Genomic DNA, 15,957 nt, shown 5'->3' with positions numbered 1-15,957 from the left:
CTTAACTATGGATTAAACAGAAAGGCAAGTTTAAAGTTAGCATATGATTGTGCAAAAATCAATAAAATTGAATACCCAAAAGCCTGGGATAAAGAATTTGTTGCGAGCAAAGATTTTTTTCAAAAAGGTCATCGTCTTCACCGACAGAGATACCGGTAGACTAACAGACAGATACCATGGACTCCCCTATAAAGCTTGCATCGCTGGTCTCAGCCGATTAATGATTCGGTTAGAGGGAAAATTGTAATTTTTTTGATACTGATTTCCCCAATACTCTTGCGTGGAAACCATACGACGTACAAACAAATTTTAATAGCCAGAAATGCTAGGTAATTTTCTCCTCGTAATTTTATAATAGGACCACTATTTGCGTAAATAGCTTGCTTTGCCAGTTATAAGCTGGAAACCACCAAAAAACATTTTTTGTGGTTTTTCTGATGAATTCTCATATGTGCGGGAAAAATTTCTGTTGAACACGTTCATATTCGTGTTCAAAACACCAAAACACATGAAGTAAGCCTCTTCGAGTACATCTTGTGCACGATTTGCACACTATTTTCTTGCTGGTCGATGCTGATTTGGTTTGTATTATTTTCGCTCGTAGTGTATATTTAGTATTCCTTACGTGTATCGTTTGATATCCAGTGTTTAGGTGTAAATTATTTCTGTAGTAGATTTCTCATACCTACCTTGGTTCATTATTTCCGTTGTTATATATTTCTTATTGCTATAGTTAATAGTATCACCGCTCGAGGTCATGCAGAGTCGTCTTGTCTTTAATTCCTTTCGACACACGCACTCCTCCTTTGTAAAAGAGACGCGATTCGATCATTACTTGCAAGAACACACCCCATTAGTTACTCGACAATTTTGTCAGCCTTTTGGGATTTATTGGTGCTATATTAAGTTTAGTGAAGTTTTTCTCCTGTTATTTTACTTTCAACACTTCGCTGACGCTATTTGTGGATATATTTTACAAATTTTATGACCGTTTACGGTATGTAACGAAATAATTACCTGGACTTTGAATATTAATTTTTGGGCTTCTTACTTCCTATTTATGATTTACTTTTTTCTGCATTATTACCTACCAGATGGTGCACGGAAAAAATCATGTAGATATTGTAAAACATTTGAAGTAATGAAAAGGTCTAAAAATCCAAGAATATAAAGAATTTGAAGGAACCGTGAATATAAAGAATTTAAAATGAAGAATCGGAAAAATACGCGCAAAATTATATAATTCAATGACCAGAATATGAAAAATTGGAAAAGTTTAATGAAACCGGAAAGTCTTAAAAATAGTGAAGAATTTGAAAATTTGAATGTTTTCGCAGAAATTAAATAATCTGGACTCTGGAGTAATACACCTATGTCGGTTCCACATAGGATGCTTAATCAATAATGAAGGATACCACATTTGAATATAATACAAGGTTTACCACTCAAATATTTTAAAACACTGATTAAATCGTATGTCATTTGCGTTAAAATAATTTTTGGTAAAAAAACGAACGAACTGCTTTGATATGTTCCCCGTTACATGTGTGGCAATATCTAGGATTCTTTTCTGGAAGATCACACAAAAGACAAAACTGCAAACCATGGACTACGGATTTCCGGGAATTCTTTTTTCATTTTTAACATCCGGTCTTCGTGTTACATCCAACCATTTTGATTGAAAAGTGTGGAGCAAGAACAAACTATTCCTTTTTTTTTTTGCTTAAAAATCATCCCAAGCCAGAGTCTTAGCTTAGGTTCAAACTGTACGTTCCCATCGTTTTAGTTTAGATATAGCACAAGGGATGTTAGTGGTCACGCAATTTCCTATAATTTTCCGAAAGAATTCCAAGCTTAATTGCGCCAATTTACTCGTATACCTAATTAAGTAAATTATTTATAAACCAGGTTTTGGAAAGGTTAAATTAGTGAGGCGAACTTTTTCTCGCTTAAAATATGGCATACGCGCTGAAAAGTTATTAATTAGCTAAGTCATTTAATTGGAGAATTAATGAAAATTATCAACAGTTACGTTTCCATTAAGAGACCACTTAAAGGTTGTTTCACAAATCTGAGCAAATAAATGGTATAGTTTCTCGTAATTACCGTGAAAGGAAGTTAGCAAAACGTACGACAACAATATGTACGATAAAAATCTTTATAGCAACATCTGGGTGTTTATGTACAAAACATTAGCGCAATTAAATGACAAACATAGTGATGATAATTACATGGGTATTATAACAATTCCAGTCAGGTGGAGAGCATTCCTAGAAATGAAACTGGTGCCTCATATGGGCACCGCTTTATGTCAAAAATGGACAAACAAGGTAACTGGCTTTTAGAATTTAGATATAGCATTTGCTTATATATTTGCAATAAATCTTCGCGAACCATGAAATGCGCTTACTACAAGCTACAAATTGCTTTATTTTTTATTACTACAAAAGAAATTGCCTCGGGAATGTTACGACTGTCAATTTAAGAACCGTACGTAGCAAAGCGTTTAAAAATGCGCCCATAAAAAGAAACAAAAGCAAAAGTTCAAGCACCGATCGCCCGCATTAATTGATAGTGTGGAGATTTTTCAGTTCAGTGTGTTGGTATTATTCGAAAAAAATGCGTTACGCCCCGTTATTTTTGAAGTACGTTAATCAACGTCATTTCCCTATCATGGGTCGTTGAAGGAATTCTTTTTTGTATTTAAATACCATCAAGTTTGGAATTACGAAAGCTATACCAATTCTCGTATATTATAGTGATTAGTGGGATTTAATCAGCGAAAGGCTAAAAACGAACACCGCGAGTATTGTGAAAAAAAATTAAACATGCGCTTGGTATATTAATGGCCTTAAAGTCAGGTGAATACTAAACAGATCAAGACAAGTAGTTGTACTAGTTCTCCGTTATACGTATATAATTCAGAAGCCGTAATAATTTCGATGGGTAGAAACGCCGCGCCCTATTAAAGAAATTTTCTATACCTATTAACACTTATTTATCAAGGTAATTGAAACTTTTTTTTTTCAATCCGCATACCTCAAATTTCAATCGAAATCGACTTGCTCCAAATATTGATTACTTATTATGTTCGCGAGTGGAAAGTAGCGCAAATATGCGCCATGAAAAAGTGGATGGAAATTAATAATTAACAAGCGAACGCAAGGGTAAGGCGGCGAGAGAAGTTGGCAAATTGGTATTTGCCTTAAGGAATTTAAATACTAGAACATTTAACACCTCTTCATTCGAAAAGTTAAGCTATTAACCTGTACCCACATACTGCTTACAAGGTGTTGCCTTGATACCAATTATTACAATATTTATTTAAATTCCAATCCCATTAATATCGTTTAGAATTTATAAAACCACTTAAAAATGTGGGAAGTATTTATGTAATGGCGCACGATTCTCTCGCATCTAATCAGATTGTAAATTGTCGCTTTTATCTGGTGTATTCAGTTTACACCTTCCTATCTTTTTACACTTAAACACTTTTGGATTAGAAAGCTTAGGTAAACTGAGTACAGGATATGCTTACGGCTATCAGTGATTTACATTGCTTGCTTGAAAATGAATGCGTCTGCAGATTTACCAATAGAATAATTTAGACCTTATGAATTCGGTACTGGCATTCCAGTTTTCCAAAAAAAATATTAAGCTGCGCCTCAGGAATGTGTAAATGTGTTAAACTTTAAGAACGAAGTTTTTGCACGAAAACACTAAAACCTCCCCTATAATGTTTAATAAAAGAAGAAAACTTGGGACGGCTAACGTAATTTGCCATCTTTTGGCTTAAAATGAGTTAATAAGGATTGAAGTTTGACGGAATTGAGAATTAAACATATTAAAAGGGTTACATTGTTAGGGAAAAAGTTAAAAAAATTACTGTTTGTTTAATTATAATGTTAGATGAAAATTATTTTATCTGTACGTTAGGTGAAGACCACATGGCGATAACAGATAACGAGATTATCAAATTTTCCCTGCTTTTATTAAACAACATTATTGGGGGGTTTAGTCTTTTCTTCAACAAAAACATTCCAGAAGTAATAGCAATATTATGCCTTTCAATCCCAACGTTTTCAAATTTTAGGCGGCAATAACTTAAAAGTCGCCTTGGAAAAAGTGTGTTATCTTCCACTCAAATTCCTTTGAACTTTTCTATCTCTCAGTCTAATTTATGAACTATTTACCTAGATATTCCAAGGGTACTTTTCCCAACTGTTTAGCCTCAATATTTCCAAAGACCAAATGTTAAATGTTCCAATTCAATAACCCTCTCAATTACACAGCTAATGTCTAATTTTATAAATTGGATATAACGTGTCAAAAGTATCTCCATGCATCCCAGAACTATATGGTAATACATTATGTACTTTTTATTTAAATTCCTGTTCCGGTTCCGTTCCTTAGAATTAGTACATAGTATTCTTCTTTAATCGTTATATTATTTTAGTACTCTTTTTTGTATTCCCAATGCCATGGGCGTGGATTTATTTTATGTATGATGGCAGATTATTTCGTCGGCTGCTATAAAACTTCGCCAGATTTACAGGGTTACTCAGTATATTTTAACCCATTAATATTAGGAACACAAAAAATGTTTCAAATAGAAGTTTTATTATTTTATTTGTACCGAATAAAACTGCCCAACAAAATAAGTTTTCAATATATTAAATGAGACACCCTGTATATTTTTATAGTTTTAAAGAGCTTTCTGATTACAAATATATAAATTGTGTAACATTAGTTTCATTCTTTAATGACTGTTTGCACTATTGCACATGCAGTTCAAAACAACTGTATACCTATATTTCGATTAAGTAAACAGTTAGTATAAAATACGATATTTAGCATTACAATAACTCCTCAATAGTGACCTCCATTGTCTCTGCAAAATTTGTTATCTCCTCTTCAAATCTTCTAATGCATTTTTATAGTGCCAAAAGTTGCTGTCGAATCGCCCTTGGAAGTTAAAGTTAAGTACCTACGATTTCTCATGTAAACAAAAGTTCCAAAGGTGACTCGGCAGAAACTCATTTTTGATCGCATAGTATAAAAACATATTATATGGTGTCGCAGGAGGGTAAACCACTCAGCCAAAATGTGTACAGCAGAATTCCGAAAGGGTAAAAGAATTCCAGAATTCTCACAAATTCAGACTTTCAAAACTGCAAAATTATTCCATTGAACTCCAAAAAATTCCATTGCCTTCCAAAGAATTTTCTTTTTCGGAAAAAACGGTTATTTTGATTTTGTTAAAATTTTGCCAGTGTGTCATAAAGGATGTAAAAACATTGTCAAAAACATTTTTTTTCTTATTATGTCTGGTTTAAGCTAGGAAGCTGGTCTGTCAAGAACTCTGTTTTTCAAGGAAAATTCAAGAGAAAAGCGAGTAGAAAGTTTACTTTTGTACGAGCGATATTTTATGGCAGTCAACGCAATGTCAACGCAACCCCTGTTTGATAAATGTGCAAGCTGATTAGTCAAGTATGCGTTATTCTGCACAGATGGGTGCAAGGGTCTTAAGGGATCGTGTTAAGGCAATTAAGTTGATTACGATTGTGAGGGATGGCAAGTAGGAAGCCTTTTTAATCGGAGCAAAACTGTTTGTTTTCATAGAAAACTGTGTATCTTAGATAAGATAATTCTGCCTACGTGACTGCAGCGTCCTGTAGCGAAGCGTTGATTGGTTTATCGCGTTGCCACGCTGAGGTAATTGGGTGAAAAATTTCGATTTGTTTAAGGATGGAGGTCCGTTTAAATACCGGAGCGTTTAGAAGGCGCCTTTTAGGAATTTTGAGGCCGAGTTGCGGTTCGTTAGATGAGGCCTTTTTGCCAATTTCGAGGTCGAATTGCTGTCGTTTGAAAATTTAAAAGACGCGAGTTTCTACGTTTGGGTGGCAAAGTTGTTGTGTAAACAATTTTGTGGTTCGTCAAATAGAATTCAGTGTGCTGTAGCCAAGAGTTCATCGAAATGCAGTTAACATTTTGAAGAAATCGTACGTAACAGTTTGGGGTACCAGTTTTCATTTAAGTTATCGTCTACTGTAAACGTGTGTTGTGGGCCCGGATTTTTATTGGGTTGTAGTCCAATTCTTATAAGTAGGATTTTATGTTTACTTTCATTTGTGGTTGTAGAATAAATTTTGTTTATGTGAAATCATGCAAATCGTGTGTTTATTCGATTCCTTTAACTATTCACATAGATGTCTCATGCTTAATTATAATTAACTTTTTGATCTGTGTCCGAAGTTCATTTCAAGTGTCTTCGAAATTTGGTAAGTGGTCCTTGGAGTTTAAAGAATTTGATCGTGACCATTGTTTAGTTTGAATATGGAATTTAGTCAAAATTGAATTTCTTTTATTGTGCCAGGATACGGATGTGTTCCTTCCGGCAGAGATTTAATTAGAGAACTAATTAGGTTTGTGGTGGTCAAATTTTGCATATGTATAGTTATGTTAGTTAAGGTAATTTAGATGATATTTTTATTTTTATTTAATATTTCTTTCCAGTCGCATTGAAATTGGTTTCTTTTGTTTTTAATTGTAAAGAAATTACGTATTTACACGTATCTCATGTTTTTCTCCGGTCGTAGATAAGACTTAATTCATTTTGTAAAAAGATGTTTTCGCAAGTGCGCGCTTGAAACGGTTGGTTTTGATTTTAAGTGTAGGAATTTTGGCAAGAATGAATTTTGGTTGTCACCTAAAGTTGTTGCGTAATGCAAAATTGACCTGAATCGAAAATATCTATTTGAGGTTCGCTTAAGGAAAGCAATTTGGGGATGTTTAATGCACGCCCAATCGCCACCAACATGCCGTCAGTAACTTTAACAACAGCTGGAGGACGAGGAGCCCAAGAAATGCCTTCCCTACCCAGCGTGGGTCAACCGCACCCACAATTTGGTCAATATCATGTTAAATTGGATCTGCTTACAAAACTTATTCAGTTATTGGCGGTTGGGTCTTCATTCACATATTGACTACAATTTTTCGATAAACTTTGTTTACAAAATAAGGGAAATTGTATTTGTGGGATGCATTTGTATGACACATTAAACTGGGAAAAATATTTCGTTGGCGAGTTGTCGCAGTGGCGAGTTGTCGCGGTGGCGAGTTGTCCCGTTGGCTAGTTGGTCGGTGGCGAGTGGTCCGGTAGTGAGTCGCCCTTGGCGAGTTGACCGTGTCCCTGTGCAGATGGGTAAATAAAAACCGCTATGCTGAATAGAAGAAAACCCTACCGCGGTTGGAGGTTTGTGAAGCGGTACTGGCGGTCAAGCTGTTAACAGGAACCAGAAAAACCCTCAACCTGGGAAACATTCAAATGGTCGCACGGTCAGACTCCATGATTGCATTAGCATGGATTAAGGGTAGCCCCGAAAAATATAATAATATCGTCGGGAACAGAATTAGTGAAATTCACTCCATGACAAGCAAAACGATCTAGGCCCCAGGACCGTGCGAATGGGGGGGGCGAAGGGGTCGAGCCCCCGTCTCCGTCGGAAGCGTTAAAGGCGTGTAATAATATATATAATATTTTTATTATGGAAAAATAAAAATTTCCTTGTCCAACTTCGGAGGGGTGCCAAAATTAGTTTCCGCCCCGGACGCTCTTTGACCTTCGCACGGTCCTGCTAGAACCATCTAAAGTTGGGGAGAATCTAGCCGAACTAATTTCTTGAGGGGCAACCGTGCGTCAATTCCGGACGAGTGAGTTGTCGTGGCACGGACCATGAAGCACCGAGTGCGAGGGATACCATAACAAGTATCAGAAAGGCAAGAAGAAACAGGAAGAAAGGTGGCCACGCTCAGCATCACGGTCAGGTTTTCCTCCCTTGGCAAAATGACAAGGGTGATAGCATAGCCCAAATGTGGTTCTAGGAAGACGAGATCTACATGCAGCCCACAGAGCTATCATATGTAACGTTCAAAGGGACCATTACCTAATGAAGATCAGCCTGTTGCAAGATGGAGAAGAGTTGCCTTGCAAAAATAACCTCAAGCAAATTACAAATCAGGTATATCGTGTTAAAAAATGCTCACACACGTCTATCATTGCGCATTTTTTGTACTAAAGAGAAAATATACAATACAGGGTGTGTCAAAAAGTAGATTTTGATACCAAAGTTAATTTTTTTAAATAGAACCGTATTTTTTTTAACCCATTTTCGAATCATTTTTATTATCGTAGAATTTGACACAGTTTTTAAATCAGTTTTTAACCCAATACACCCGATTTTTAAATGAATTTTTTCCATATTTTAGCCGCTCACTGTATATCGAGAACGGGGCAGAAGCTCTACTACGCAAAGAAATCTCCCTGGAAATTAAGCAGGCAGGACTAATGCAGAGCCTTGCGTCAATTGACATTTCATTCCCCCGACAGCCCCGCACGTGGAGGTGGCGGTTAAATCTCCCAAATTCCACATGAAAAAAATCATCGGAGACAGTACGTTGACCTTCAAAGACCTACACAACAATGGACATAAAGGAAACTTTTGAATTCTGGAGCAACTTGAAAGGAGGTGCTCAAGAGAAACTTAAAGATTACTGGAGACGAATTCGAAGTCCACATAAAAAGAACTTTGAAAGAATATGAAAAATCTTGATAACAACCAGAGAAGAAATTGAGAATAAGGAGAATCACTTAGGGGAACTGTACAATAAAGTGATGAGAACTTTCGAAGAATAAATTTAAGAAGAACTTCACAGATACTTAAACTAAAATTAAGAGAAACTTGATGGGAATGTAAAGGGATTTTGAGAAGGATTTGAATAACACTTGAAAATGTAAGGGATGCTCTCGAGAGAGTTGGAGAGCTCGTGAGGATCTTTTGGATTCCTTGAGCTTTGAACACCTGAAGTCTGAACTTTTGAGAAGGTTCTAAGGTCCATCTAATCTGCTTCTGTGATAGATTTGTGCGAGAACTTAATGAGATGAGATTTTTTGCGGTGGGGCGTTACTTTCATGAACGTTTGTCGCGTTGGTCTTGTGAAGTTCTGCCCATTTTTATTGAAGCAAAGCTATGATGATTAAAAAGCTATCGTCAGTTCTGATTAGAAAATTCAATAAGCTGTCAATGGGGTGCGACCACCCCACTTCAGCGAATGAGATTAGATTTGTATTCTTTCTTTTGAAATTGATTGGTGGGAGGGGGGCATATTTTAAACTACAACACTAAAAAGTACCTAGGTGAAAACGAGAATTCCTAAGTTTAGAAGAAAAGTTGCTAACATAAACGCATAAAACAGAGAACTAAGCATATACCATTAGTATATTGACTTTTATTACCTTACAAGCATTGGTGATAGTGTTTAATTAAAAATTTCCCCATAATTTTTGACAATCACGCACGTAGAGGTGTATGCGTAAATCACAATAGAACTTCAGGAGGCCATCACTTAGAAATATTTTTATGAAGGGTTAGGAGAATACATAAGACAACAACATAATTTATAAAAGTGAGCACGATCATAAAGTAGAAGGTGAAATTTATGAAATCTGTCGCATAGTTCGTTATCCACGTCAACAAACTAACGGCCGTACGATTTTTTGTATTTGTCATTTTACCGACTGTCCCACACGTCTTTCTGTATCTCGTTAGCGAGTGCGTGTGGCACATTTGTTACAATTTTTTTTAAAATTTTGCAATGCTCACACCTTTCATTGCGCAATTCAAGATTTGCATTTCACCCTTCATCTTGAATTATTTTGTACCGGTCATTAGCGCATAATTTATTATTAGTACAAAAATCAGACAGGCACACCAATTAATAATAAACTTTCGAGTTCTTTTTTGTACAGTGGGAGTGTTACAAGCGCATTTTCTTTGTACCACATGAAAGTGATCGTTCATTCGCGAAGTGCTACAACCATCCATGCATTGTAAGATTAATAATTACAATAATTGATTTAATTAGCGAAGGAGTTTTATTTAGGAGATATCGCGAAATAAATGTACGTTGGCTTGTAATTAAAACGTTTTAATTGGTATTAGAAAAAAAAAGGTTTACCTTTTCACGTCGCCGGCGAATTGAAAAGCTGCAGATCTGAAACAAAAAAGCGGAGATTTCACAATTAGAAACACCCAATTAGTAATAAAAAAAAAGCTGAATTTGAGATTGACAAACTTAAACTGTTGAAAAGTAAATGACAGCGGAGATCAAAGAGCGCTGTCACCACAAACGCGTCTTTATTATGTAATTACAAACAAAGCGTCGTGATGCTTCAGTTAAAAACCAATTTAGTACAAGATCTTAGTTAAAACGGAAATTTTACATAAATCGCGCAGATTTCCCAAGAACGGTTAATGAAAAATTGAAATGAGCTATAATGAGGAAAAAAAGTAGAAACTGCCATAATGGTCGAGGATATAATTACTCATAAAAACGTGATGAAGAAAAAAACGGTGTTTGATAATTAATGATTAATGAGCTAACTGTTATGATATTATCAATATGAATTTCAGGCGGTAATACAATGCGTAATGACTGTAAAATGTGCTACCGTCTACCATTTATTTGTTTGAACCCATGGGAAAGTTCATATAAAACCAAATATATATGCATTAAAAATATATTTAAATAAATACTTTTACCACACCTGATATTATATTAATAATTAATAACTTAACATTAAATTAGCATCACAAATGTTGTTCAATTTATGACCACATATAGAGCTAGAGTTATGAATTGCTAATGGGTAATTTGGTGTTATTTTTATTACGTTAATAACTGTTTTATGGTTAAATAGTATAACTATAAGAACCTTCTACAGAATTCACACAGCTTTGACACCTTTATTTATTATATTTTAGGTGCACCTTTATAGCCGAAACTGGTTTGAAGCTTTATGAAGGCCTAGGTGGACATGCAGCATCAGATTTGTTGATATGCAACCTATAATTTTTTACAACTAGTATTTATCGTAACCTATTGCACAGTCACCCTATTCAAACGAATGTAGGTTGTTTTATTTCATATCTCATTTTGAATGTTTACCAATTTCCCACACTATTTCGGTTGTGCAAATCTGCATTTTGTATGCAGAGGTAATTTATGCATTACTAATTTGGCACATATTGCCGGTTCAGATTACTTTTGAAATGTCAAGATGAAATTTTGTGTATATACAAACTTAATAGTTACCAGTTTAAAAATTGACACGTCACCACCCTATTCGGAAATGCCTTCATTTGTTTAATTAAATAAAAATATTCAACAAAGTGGCATTTCCCACACTATTTTGTTCTGGACGGAAAACTCTTCCATGACATTCAGGGAAAGTACCATCAGACATTTGGGGCTCCAAATAAAGAAATGTTTTTTTGTTATTGCCCACTTTGTTCTTATTTTTTGCAATCTTTACCGTATTATTCACACATTTCGTGCTCTTACGTAGGCACTTCAATCCTATACTCGCTGTACTAAAATGAGGCCTCTCGGATCGTAATTCCTTTACTGTATACAAAATATCGTAGAAAATGTACGAGAAAAATTGTGCACAAGCGCCAAAGCACGGCTGCCGAAATATGAGGCCTCCAGTGTAACTACCAAAATAACCCCGGAGGAACGGCCAAAGAACCCGGCTCAACTGCCGAAACCGAACACCCCGAGCTAAACTGCCGAAAAATGGCACTCCGCGCTAAAAATAGAAGTATAATCTCGCACCCTAGGGAATCTGCGGAAATATGAACGACCACCCCGGGCTAACTGCCAAAATATGATCTCGCACCCGGGTCAACTGCCGAAATAGGATCTCCCACCACGGGCCCAGTGCCGAAATATGATCTCACATCCCGGGCTAACTGCGAAAATTTCAACTCGCATCTCTGGTCAACTGCCAAAATTAGGAGGTGGCCCCTTCACAATTTTCCCACGGTCCCCAGAATTTTCTCAGGCCTAAGTGCCCCAATACCTACTACAGATCTTGCACCCGGGCCAACTGCCGAAATGCCATCTCCGGGCGAACAGCCGAAATATGATCTCGCATCCCGATCTAACTGCGGAAATATGAAATCGCATCTCTGGTCAAATTTGGAGGTGGTTCATTCTGAATTTTCCCACGCTCTCCAGAATTTTCTCAGGCCTAAGTGCCCCAATACCTACTACAGATCTTGCACCCGGGCCAACTGCTGAAATATGATCTCGCTTCACGGGCTAACTGTGGAAATATGATCTCGCACCTCGGGTCAACTGCCAAACTTAGGAGGAGGCACATTTAGAATTTTCCCACTTTCCCCCGAATTTTCTCAGGCCCAAGTGCCCCAATACTCTCTACTCTCGCCTCGCCAACAATTTTCTGCTCACCAATGGTGTGCTGTATTCCAGTGGCGTATCAAACTTACGTGTCTTTAAATGGAACACCCCATACTTTATTGAAGGAGTGTTTATTTTTTTATGTAACATACTATACCCCTAACGATTTCGTAGCTATAACCATTTTTCTTCAAAATGAGACCGTTTTTCAATTTTTTTTTCAGAAAATTTGGGCACAAACTAAGACCTTTTACACTGTGACATACTGTTTTTAGGTTCTGGATCGAAAAGAGAAAATTTTATAGTGACTTTGATTCATATTATTTGAATTTGTTGTTTTGTGTAAGAATTATTTGATGTTTAAGTTTGGTCCCATCCTCGTCGCCACTGTTATGTATTTGCACAATTAAACAATGGTCGTACTGCAGAATAATAACAAGCACTCCAGGAAACAGTTTATTCAATACTGACTATAATCTATACGACCTTACTTATCTCAGTCCATAACAAAATTACCTCATTATTTTGATTTGTAAAAGATTAGGGACATCTGTAAATAATTGCGTTGTGCTATTTTAAGAGTTTATCTCCGGTCTCGCGATAAGGAGTTATCGCTGCGTAAAAGCTAATTAAGTTGACGATAAGCAGTTGTTGGCCAATAAGAAAACACAGGTGTGGATTTATCGACGACGTGCAGTAATTTGATAGAGAAGGTGGAGCGAAAGGAGTAGGAAGGAAGAATCGTTAAATAAGCGGGGATTTTTGTAGTTTGGTAGTCTGCCTTAATGTCGTGTAACGACGCACCTGTTATCCGCCTTGAACTTACCAGTTTTAGTGATCACTCTGCATATGAACACCCGGTATCAAGTTGAGCGCTTCGTTACGAAGATTGTCGCTCCGAAAATATTTATTTCTGTGTAAGAGTTGGAAATATAAAGTAGATCTTAGTGGGTTAATTTGTAGAACCACCCGTTAAGGAAAATAAGAGGCCATAATTTGCCGTTTGCAACCGTCCCCGTAGTAATATTTAAATTGCTTTTTACAGCCGCCGAAAGCTCCCTGCCAGGAAAAAGTTTTAGGTACGTAGTTTTCTAATGGTACACAAAAATCCAGCATTAAACCGGCAAAGTCGTGCAGTTTAAGGAAAATATCAGACTACGCCGCTTGACCTCACATTCCAAGGAACAAAACGGCATTGCTGGACTGCCGAATTTCATTCCGGCTATTTGAATAATTATAATTAATCTTAATTAGTTGAATAGGATACAATAACAGCCTCCTATTAAGTCGATATTACATCCGCGCCCTTAAAACACTTGAATTTTGACACCGGTCCCGTATTTTTAAAACGTCTGGGAAGGACGTAATTAATTAAAGAACTTATAATTATTGGATGTAGATAACCGAATATGCTGCGTCGTTTGAAAGAACCGTCGTTTCCCCATGTGATAACTGAACTTTGTACATGTTGGTTAAACATGCGGCAAAAACTAAAGAGGTAATTCCTTGATCTATTCTAATCATATTTTATTCTTTAAGGTTTTTTGAAGTGATTTGTTGCGAAGGTACAGAGTGAAACATTTTTCAACAATAATAACAATTCATGACTAAAAATTGAACGATTGATTTCTTATCGTACAAAAATTGTTCAAAATGACAACCTCGCGCTTTTTCAAAAATCATCACAGGATAAAATATTCTTAGAATTATATAGTCGAAGGAATAACCTATTGGATTTTTGCCGCAAGCAAACAACCTGTATAAAGTTAACGCTTAATTTAAAGGGCAATGTTTTTGCATTTGGTGGTTAACCGAAACCTGAAAACTTTCGCATTTTGTATCTTTTGCCTCGCTTTCCTGCGTTTGCTTTCCCGTAGAAACCGCTAAATTCTCAAAAATTGTTAGCAACTTCAGTTAACTTTCTTCTGTACAGAATTATAATAATAATAACAAACTTTTATAACGTCTTCTATTAATCGAATTTCTCTTTTCTAACCGTCGCGAACCAGTCAGCTTTTTTTCTCGTTGTTTCCAGTATTTCATGATTCATCACCTCCACCATACAATAATCACCTTCTTCCACATTGTTGCAATTGTTTTGTAAATTGCCATACAAGTTACCAAGGCACATGTAATTAAAAAACAGCATAATGCAAATCTGCATAAAAACGACCCCTCGTAACTCTGTCCGTATAATTGACTTTCCACTATTATTTGAAGTGCAGTTGGTATCGAGAAGAACACTAACAAATTCTGATTGGAATACCTTAAACTTCAGCAAAATTAATCATGCGGAAGTATTTTAGTCACTAAGGTAAGGCGAAAGTTTTATCCAAACGTTTCGAAATAATTTTATGATTACTTTCCGTACCCTAGTTCAACTGAAAAAAACGTTCGGTTCAGCAGAAATAACTATTATTTCTGCCGAACCGAACGTTTTTTAGTCCTACTCTATCTTTAGATGTGATTTGACAGTAAATGACCATTGCAGCATGAACAATGTAAGCTGATTGATTGCGGCAGCTCTGTATTTCGGAAAGCCGAACAATAAAAGTCGCAATGAAATTTTCTAAAATTACGAGCCCATATAACCCGTATAATATATCGAATAGTTAACAAGTGCAAATTGCCTTTTACTTTTTCTCTAAATTTATTGTCTCAATTAGAAATGCGCATTAAGCGCAATTTTACACTTGATCAAAGACGAATTAAAAACTTTCAAAAATGAGATCACCTGTTTAATGGCAGGTCGCTTAAGGCCATCTTGTTTTACGACCTGAATAGTGCCAATCTTTATTTAGGGGAAACTCTCGTTTGCGAAAATGTTAATTTAATTGGAAGTAATTGTTGAGCGTGTGTAAGTTATAATTGCGATTTATTACGCATTGTCGTCGGTAGGTATACGTTGTTATTTTAAAGTCGTAAAACAATTCGAAAATAAAATTGACGGGCCTGAAATTTGTAACGTGCGTTTTCGGTTCTGCATGATTGATCTGTTACTTCAAATTACTCGCCGCTGGTACCACCCGTGAGTAACTCATACAAGTTGAAATCGTATTTAAAAAACTGATGAATGGACATCCACGTTTCCCGTACGTTTTATACGTACGATTAATTTTCGAATTTATTGCGTACGGTTCACATACTAGCAGTACGGACTTTCTATTCTAACAGTAATTCATGTAGCAAAATATCTAAAAGTAAATGTCACAGAACGGTTTGTGAGATTTTTTCTTATACGACCATTCAAACGATAATCTATTGCAAATCTTCAGCCAAATTTTACCTTTTTAGTCAATTTTTCAGTCTACCTTTAGACCTCTATGCTTTTCGTGCCTTTTGCCTTGCGAGTCTTATAAGATCCTGCTAAGTAAGATTTTGACCCCAGTTATCTATATGGTGAAGAATTTCAAGATTTCGCTAGACTTCATAAATCACAAATAAAATTGACACTTCTCAAGATTTTGTTGACTATATTGTTGTATAAACTACGTCAGGTGGACGTTTTTTAGGCTGAAATAATATCGAAGATAGTAACGGGCCCATCCTGTACGTGCGAATGTTGTAATTTAATTTAAATCTGGAGGATATCATTACAAATAAGCACAGAATCGGTTTATTACTTTAAAATTTGTTGTTTTGGTGTCTATTTGTTCCGTTTTAAAATTGTTTTTAATTGCATAATTTCTTGTT

The sequence above is a fragment of the Photinus pyralis genome, unplaced genomic scaffold (assembly GCF_008802855.1).
Source record: "Photinus pyralis isolate 1611_PpyrPB1 unplaced genomic scaffold, Ppyr1.3 Ppyr1.4_LG6, whole genome shotgun sequence".
Lineage (NCBI taxonomy): Eukaryota > Metazoa > Arthropoda > Insecta > Coleoptera > Lampyridae > Photinus > Photinus pyralis.
This window is presented reverse-complemented; position numbering follows the sequence as displayed.